Raw genomic sequence first — 7,795 nt, forward strand, 5'->3', positions numbered from 1 at the left:
TGAAATCACCAATTTATTTCAGTTTCAAAGGCAAACTCTAAATGAATATGGAGATCCAGTTGGCACCCAGGGTTGAGCATCTAGGTAGGCACGGGTGTAGCAGTTAAAGCAATGTGGACTGCTATCACAGATAAACTCCAATAAACAATGTAGCTTACTCCTTGGAAGGAAGGTTGTGACCAACCTAGACAGCATATTGAAAAGCAGAGACATTACTTTGCCAACAAAGGTCCATCTAGTCGAGGCTATGGTTTTTCCAGTGGTCGTGTATGGATGTGAGAGTTGGACTGTGAAGAAGGCTGAGCGCCGAAGAATTGATGCCTTTGAACCATGGTGTTGGAGAAAACTCTTGAGAGTCCCTTGGACTGCAAAGAAATTCAATCAGTCCATCCTAAAGGAGATCAGTCCTGGGTGTTCATTGGAGGGACTGATGCTGAAGCTGAAGCTCCAATACTTTGGCCACCTCAGGCGAAGAGTTGACTCACTGGAAAAGATTCTGATGCTGGGAGGGGTTGAGGGCAGGAGGAGAAGGGGACGACAGAGGATGAGATGGCTGGATGGCATCAGCGACTCGATGGGCGTGAGTTTGAGTGAACTCTGGGAGATGGTGATGGACAGGGAGGCCTGGCGTGCTGCGATTCATGGGGTCGCAAAGAGTCAGACAGGACTGAGCGACTGAACCAAACTGAACTGAAACAATGTATCTTTCTCCTTCTAATAAAGTGCTACAAACCAGGGATGGGAGGGGTGTGGAAGGAGCCTCTGCTCCATGCAGTCCAGGGTCCAGGCTGGCTGAGTCTCTACTCTTTTCAGCAGAAAGCTCCCAGTTCTGCCACTACATGGAAACTCAGCCTACAGATGGGGGAAGTGGGACAAGACTGAACGCAGCCGTTTCTAGGGGTGGGGCCTGGAAGCCACGCCTGCCCTCTCTGTCTCCACACTCCATTGGCTAAAATTTAGTCACGTGGCCATACTTAACTGCAAGGGAAGCTGGGAAAACAGTCTCTGTTTCCTCAGGAGGAAATGGAGAGGAGTTTTCAGAATAGCGGTTGGTCGCTGCCACAAAGGGCACGGTGCAAACTCCAAGGACGCAAAAACCTGTTTGAGAAGCCTGAGACCTGTTCCTTTAATGTCTTCATTCTTGCAGCTAAAGCCAAGTATTTGGTCCCCAGGTTTATAGTGCCACAGGCAAAGTTCACAGAGCACAGTAACAAAATAGACAGGATAATAAAAGTGAAAAAAAGGTAATACGAACTCTGAAAGGGAAAAGTCGAGTGAAATTTACACTGAGAGGGAAAAATCAACATTCACCCTCTCTGCTTACACAAGACTCTTGAGGATGAAGCTTCTGAGAAACCAAGGCGGCATTCACAAAGCTGCATCGGCTAAATTTAAGCCAGACGGCGCTTCTCTCTCAAAACAAGGGTATTTAATTGTTGCTGTGTTATGGTTCCTGGATATTGTAACTCAAGCCTACATCCCCAAATCATGCCATTTGTAATGATCATACCTTGTTCTGGGTGCGCTCAGGTATTAGCAATTCTGCACCCCAGTGGAATGGCTTCCTTTATCAGCAGCTCTAAACCAGGTACCCTCTACTCCTGTGGGTCTGCCCGGGCCATTTTGGGGTCCATGTGGCTCAAGCCAAAAGCTGAGACTGTAGCTCCCCCTCTCATCTTCCACCCTCCTCCACCTTCCTGCAAAAATCCTGCTCTGTAGTTCATGCCATCTTAGCTTCATCTTTTTTAATCACAACACACAGTTAGGAATACATTTTACATTTTCGTCCAGAGCTGCGTGTACACATACACACACACAGTAATTTTCTGGAAATATTCTTTTAAAATTAAGAATGATACTTTCTGATAATTTGTTTTATTCCATTGGAAAAATAAATAAATGCTGCTTTTGTGCATGCTAAGTTACTTCAGTCATGTCTGACTCTTTGCAACCCTATGGACTGTAGCCTGCCAGGCTCCTCCGCCCATGGGACTTTCCAGGCAAGAGTACTAGAGTGGGTTGCCATGAACTACTCCAGGGGAATCTTCCCGACCCAAGAATCGAACCTACTCCTCTCATGTCTCCTGCATTGTTAAGAGGGTTCTTTTCCACGAGTGCCCACCCAGGAAGCCCAAATGCTGCTTAGGAGCCACCAAATTGTTTAGGCAAACCATCTTCCCTAGATTGGCATAGTTGTAATCTACTATTAGCCGCTTCCCCAATTACTAGCTTACATTAACAGAATTATTTTTTCTCTCTTTGAAGCCAGTAAACTTCACCTCTGCTCCACTTTACCCAAATTTTCCTGAAACTACACCCTGGGCTTTTCTCTATTTCACATTTCAAATCACAATTCCAGTATCTCCTTGGATCTCAGTCTCCTGCTCTTCCAGCCCCAAACCCTGTTATGCTCACTCTACCTACACTTCAAGCTTATCAGTATCTTTGGACACTTACTCTTCAGTTAGCTCCCCTTTATCAGAATCTACCTGGTTTTGCTTGCTCCCCAATCCACATAAAGCCTATGACCACAACCTCCTGATCTGTCTGCCATCCCACCACTTGACACGAGATATTTTGGTTGTGTCCTCCTGACTATAATGTGAACCTGCAGTTTGGCCATGAGACAATGGTCATGGCCCAGAAGCATAGACAGTAAACTATCTGGCCCAGGCTGATCAATTTGGGATGATGTCTATACTGCCTCACTTCACTGCTCATTGATTCCTTAGCCCACTGTAATCTTCCCACTTGCAACCCCTCTGCACTATCTTACAGTCTGAGAAATGCAAAGCATACACGTTGAAACTTGTATTAACTCTCTGCAACATCTGAGACTGTTAATCTTCAAAATCTCTTCCCCATTACTTTGACTATTCCCTCTTTCCTAATTCTTCTCTTTCCTCTCTTGCTCCTCTTTTTCAAGGTGAAAGTGAAGTTGCTCAGTCATGTCCGACTCTTTGCGACCCTTGGGCTGTAGCCCACCAGCTCCTCCGTCCATGGGATTCTCCAGGCAAGAATACTGGAGTGGGTTGCCATTTCCTTCGTTTTCAAGCTTCTTTTTAAGCTCCTCCTCTCCTAGTTCCCTCAGCTGCCTCCCCTTCTCATCATACACTAAAATATTCAAGAGAAATCTGTTCACAACCAGGACCTCCACCACCATCTCTGTGATGATGACGCTCACAAATACACCCAAACGTCAGCCCTTGTTGGTTCATATCCAACGCCTGCTGCACCCCTCCACCTGGATGTCTCACAGTTCAGTTCAGTTCAGTCGTTCAGTCGTGTCCGACTCTTTGCAACCCCATGAATCACAGAACAGCAGGCCTCCCTGTCCATCACCAACTCGCGGAGTTTACCCAAACTCATGTCCATTGAGTCAGTGATGCCATCCAGCCATCTCATCCTCTGTCGTCCCCTTCTCCTCCTGCCCAATCCCTCCCAACATCAGAGTACGCACTCTTCCAAAATCAACATGTCCCAAACTGAAGTTGGGTCCTTCTCTTTACTTAGCATTTGCCAATGGTTTGCCAATGGTTTGCCAATAGTTTGCCATTTCACCTAGGGAAAAAAAAAAATTCATAATTATCACTATAATCCTCCAGGATTGAGGTCCAAATGATCCAGCTTCTATCACCATGCTCCACCTCATCACCTGATCTTTTCTCATGATTCACTCTGCTCAACCCAAGCTATCTTCCATGCTCTTTCTCCAGTAAGCCAAGGATGTACTTATCACAGGGCGTTTGTCCTGCTTAGTCCCTCAGCCTAGAATATGACAGTCCCAGATCGGATAGCCACAAACCTCTCTCCCTCACCTAACTCAGGTTTCTGTTGAAATATGAGCTGTTCACAGAAGTGTCTCTGACCAGCCTGCCAAAGTAGCAACCCCTTGTCCATCCCAAAGTAGCAAGCCCACTGTCCATCCCACCAGTGATCACCACCTTCTATGAAGGTGTTTATCTGTTTACCCTCACTACAATGCAAGTTTCTTTATATAGCTGAATCCTCAGCACCAAGAAGAGTACTGAAGACAAAGTAAGAACTCAGTAATTGATGAATGAGTGATTTATCTCCTCCCCCTCTCCTACCCTCTGCTCCAAAACTATGATTTTGCCAGGATTCTAGAAAGATACACAATTTTCTAAATCATATCCCAAGTCAGAAAACATCGCCTTTGGCTTCACCCCTTCCTATTCTCTCCACCTTTCTCCCATCTATCACATATCCCAGTAAATCTGTGGAGTTTGATATCTCTGTCCTCACTGCACGACCTTGATTGAGAGTCTCAGATCCCTTTGCACATTTCGTGAAAGCTGTGGGTCCTCTTTATGCACACAGATACCACATTTTCAACAAAAGAGTTTCTAGATTCTCCAAAGCTCAGTGAGGACACCCCTCCCCCGGGCACCACTGTGTCCAAGGATAAAAATCTCAGGTTCAAAGACTTCTTGTTTCTCACCTAGATAACTTTGATATCTGCTGTGATTTGAATGTATCCTCCTCAAACACCTATGCGGGAAATCCTAACCCTCTGGTGTGACGGTATTTAGAGGCGGGGCTTGTGAGAGATGATTAGATCTTGAATGCTGAGCCCCTGTGAATGGGATTAGTGCCCTTATAAAAAGAGACTCTGGAAAGCTTGCTTGTCTCTGCCTGCATGTGAGGCTGTGTCAAGAAGATAGTCATCAGTGGGGAACAGGTTCTCATCAGACACCAGACCTGCCAGCATCTTGATCCTTGACATCCTTGCTTCTAGAACTGTGATTAATAAATGTTTGTTATTTATAAATCACCACCCTCCACCTCTGGTACCTCAGCTGGTAAAGAATCTGCCTGCAATGCAGGAGACCCTGGTTCGATTCCTGGGTCAGGAAGATCCCCTGGAGAAGGGATAGGCTACCCACTCCAGTATTCTTGGATTTCCCTTGTGGCTCAGCTGGGAAAGAATCTACCTGCAGCGTGGGAGACCTGGGTTCGATCCTGGGGTTGGGAAGATCCCCTGGAGAAGTGAAAGGCTACCCACTCCAGTATTCTGGCCTGGAGAATTCCATGGACATGTACAGTCCATGGGGTCACAAAGAGCCAGACACAACTGAGCGAATTTCACGCTACTTTCACTTTTTAATTTATGGTGTTCTGTTACAACAGCCTGGATGGACTAAGACGATGTCTTTTAACAGATCTTCGGACACCGATCCTCCCCCTCTCAAGCTCCACAAGAGCTGCTTAAGTCATCTTTTAGTAGTGCAGTTTGTCCCTGGCCTTTCACGTATTCCCTATAATGTCCATCAGTGGTCCCCCATCACTTTAAGAATAAAATCCCAAGTCCTCCGTGTAGTTTCATGGTTCTGCTTACTCCTCAGATTTAGCCCTTTAGCATTCCACATCCACACATGGCTGGGGGCCTTCTGCAAAGCCCATTCACCCCTCTTTGTCTTTGAACATGAAGGCCCTTTGCCCTCTGGGTGCCTTGCCTTCCATCTGTTTGGCAAGCTGCCACTCATCTCCCCCCAGACAGCACAAGGATCGTCATGAAAGTCCTCCCTGATCACCTGGGGCTTGGCGAGGGGCTCTTCTCCTGTCAGACTCTATTTGATCATTCTCTTGTCCATTTTCTCTGACGGATAGAGCATCACCAAGGACAGGGCCTTCCTTGTTTGTCTCTTTGGCACATAGTAGGTGCTCAATAAAGGTGTGTTGAGTGACTAAATGGAGTGATCAGGTGAAAAGAGACAGAAGTGACAGCAGGGCATGTTGGATTCACATTAATGGTGCAGGTGTAACCAACACAGCATCCAAAATAAGAAAATCCATATTTACACAGAAGATAAACCAGGCAGTCCTTCCATTTACAAAAAGGATTCCCCACACGGGGCCTCTAAATAGCAGGTGCTTTAACCATTCTCCGTGTTTGTTTATAGATCATTAATCATTTGAAAAAAGAGGCCAAAAGCTAAAGTGCAGCCAATTGGAGTCTTTCGAACTGAATCACGGGGCTTCTGTATGTTAACAGGAAGAAGGATTTGATGTTAAGTTATTCAGCTAACAAGTAATTTTTCAGGAACAAGCCAGAGAGAGGAAGAGAGGGAGGAGGGGGAAGAAGAGGAGGGAGCCACAGGATCGGAGCAATGGTCTACTGTCAACAAGGACCTCCCCACTCTTTGGCAGTGGGGAGGGTGAGGGGGAGATCCAAAACATGTGGAGACCTGCAGGTAGGCCTTCACAGTAGTCGGTAAAGACAGCTCTTAATTTCTAGGGAAGACAAGGATATCAAGGGATCTGGTCTTGGTCATCACTGTGCACATAACATGTTAAATGGATTTATTCTGGCACCAATCTTAAGGTCATTCATCTCTTCATGAAACACCCATAGAGTGCCTGGGCCACACCAGACCATGTGCTAGGTCTGAGCAATCCTTTGCTTTGGAGGATCTTGCATTTTAGAGGGAGGAGTAAAGGGTCAACCAAACAACAAGCAAGCTAATTCCCTACAGTGAAAGAGACAGCGCAGGAGAAAGGGCTGGTGTGACTGGGAAGGCGGGGACATCAGGAGCTTTGCGAGCTAGGGGAGGCAAGGGAGACCTCTCTGGGAGGGTCTCATCTGAGCTGAGCCCCAAGGAGGAGGAGGCAGCCACAGGAAGACTTGGAGGAAACTACTCCTGGAAGACAGTCCATCAGAGTCCAAGGCCCTCAGATGGGAAAGATCTAAGCACATTTCAGAAACCAAAAGGAGGCCCCTGTGGCTGGAGTTTGGTGAAGAGCTAAGGGCTGGATGAAGTTGGGATGCAGACTTGCAGAGCTTTGCAAAAACAAGTAAGGATTGTGGAATTATTCTAAATAGCATGGAAGCCCACCGAAGGGATGTCATCAGGAAAAGACAAGACAGATTTACTTACAATCATCATTCTGGAGACTGTATAGAGAGTAGGCTCTAAGAGAAGAGGAAAGAAACTAGAATTCTAGTTAGGAAGCAATGGCAGCCCTCCAGGTGGGAGGTGATGCTGGCATGGACCAGGTGGTGGTAGAGGGAACAGACAGGTATGGATGGATTCCGGACCTAGCAAGGATGTGGGCACAGGACTCTTAGGAGTGATAACAGGCAAGATCTCCCAGGGTCCTTTCCCACTCAGGCAGACTGTGACTCTTACCTGGTGCAATAGCTATCCCGGTGAGCTCTCTGCTGAGGAGGTCTGCTTTGTCTCAAAGCTGGGCAGAGCTATCCTTGGGCCCTGCTGTGGTCATCATCACAGATCCTTGAGTTTGGGGTGAGGATTCCTGTAAACAACTGCTTGAGAAACCCAGAAGAAACCCATTCTGTGCATTCTGAAGTTTCTGGTCTTGGGAGCTCACTCTGTTTGTATCTCTCCTATTTCTCTTGGCCAGGGGCTCTCTCTCGGGGCTTCTCTATTTCTAGCGTTAAAAGATAGACTGAAGCACATTAAAAATTTTAAGAGTTCACTGGAGCAAAAATCCATTCTAGTCTGCGAACACCAAACCAGAAGTGATTAGGAACACTCCACTGACAGACGTAGATGGGAGGGGGAAACTTCTGTAAAGAAGAGGAGGAAGTAAAGCAAGGAAGTGATTCGATTGGCTGTAGCTTAAGTAGTTGCCTTACTTGAGAAAGCCTGGTTGGTGGGCTGTGATTGGTTGTCCTTAAATTCTGATTTCTTGACCTCGAGGGATTTTAGGCTTAAGTATTAGTTTGCTACCAAGATACTAAAAGTGACTTCAGTCTAATGACCTCCTTGTTTAATTTAAAACAAGGGATGTTGACCCTTGTCCAGTCAGA

General features: G+C 46.5%; 1 long non-coding RNA gene across 3 annotated transcripts in view; it reads right to left on the reverse strand.

The window, feature by feature from the left end:
• The window catches only part of LOC105602703 (uncharacterized), a 31,287-nt gene extending 23,763 nt beyond the window's left edge, over nucleotides 1-7,524 (reverse strand). For all 3 annotated transcript variants that reach the window (XR_006056626.2, XR_009596830.1, XR_009596831.1), the window contains exon 1: nucleotides 7,152-7,524. This is a non-coding gene — a long non-coding RNA (uncharacterized LOC105602703). The remainder of the gene's footprint in view (nucleotides 1-7,151) is intronic.
• Between the last annotated feature and the right edge of the window lie 271 nt (nucleotides 7,525-7,795).

The sequence above is a fragment of the Ovis aries genome, chromosome 17 (genome assembly GCF_016772045.2).
Source record: "Ovis aries strain OAR_USU_Benz2616 breed Rambouillet chromosome 17, ARS-UI_Ramb_v3.0, whole genome shotgun sequence".
Taxonomy (NCBI): Eukaryota; Metazoa; Chordata; class Mammalia; order Artiodactyla; family Bovidae; genus Ovis; species Ovis aries.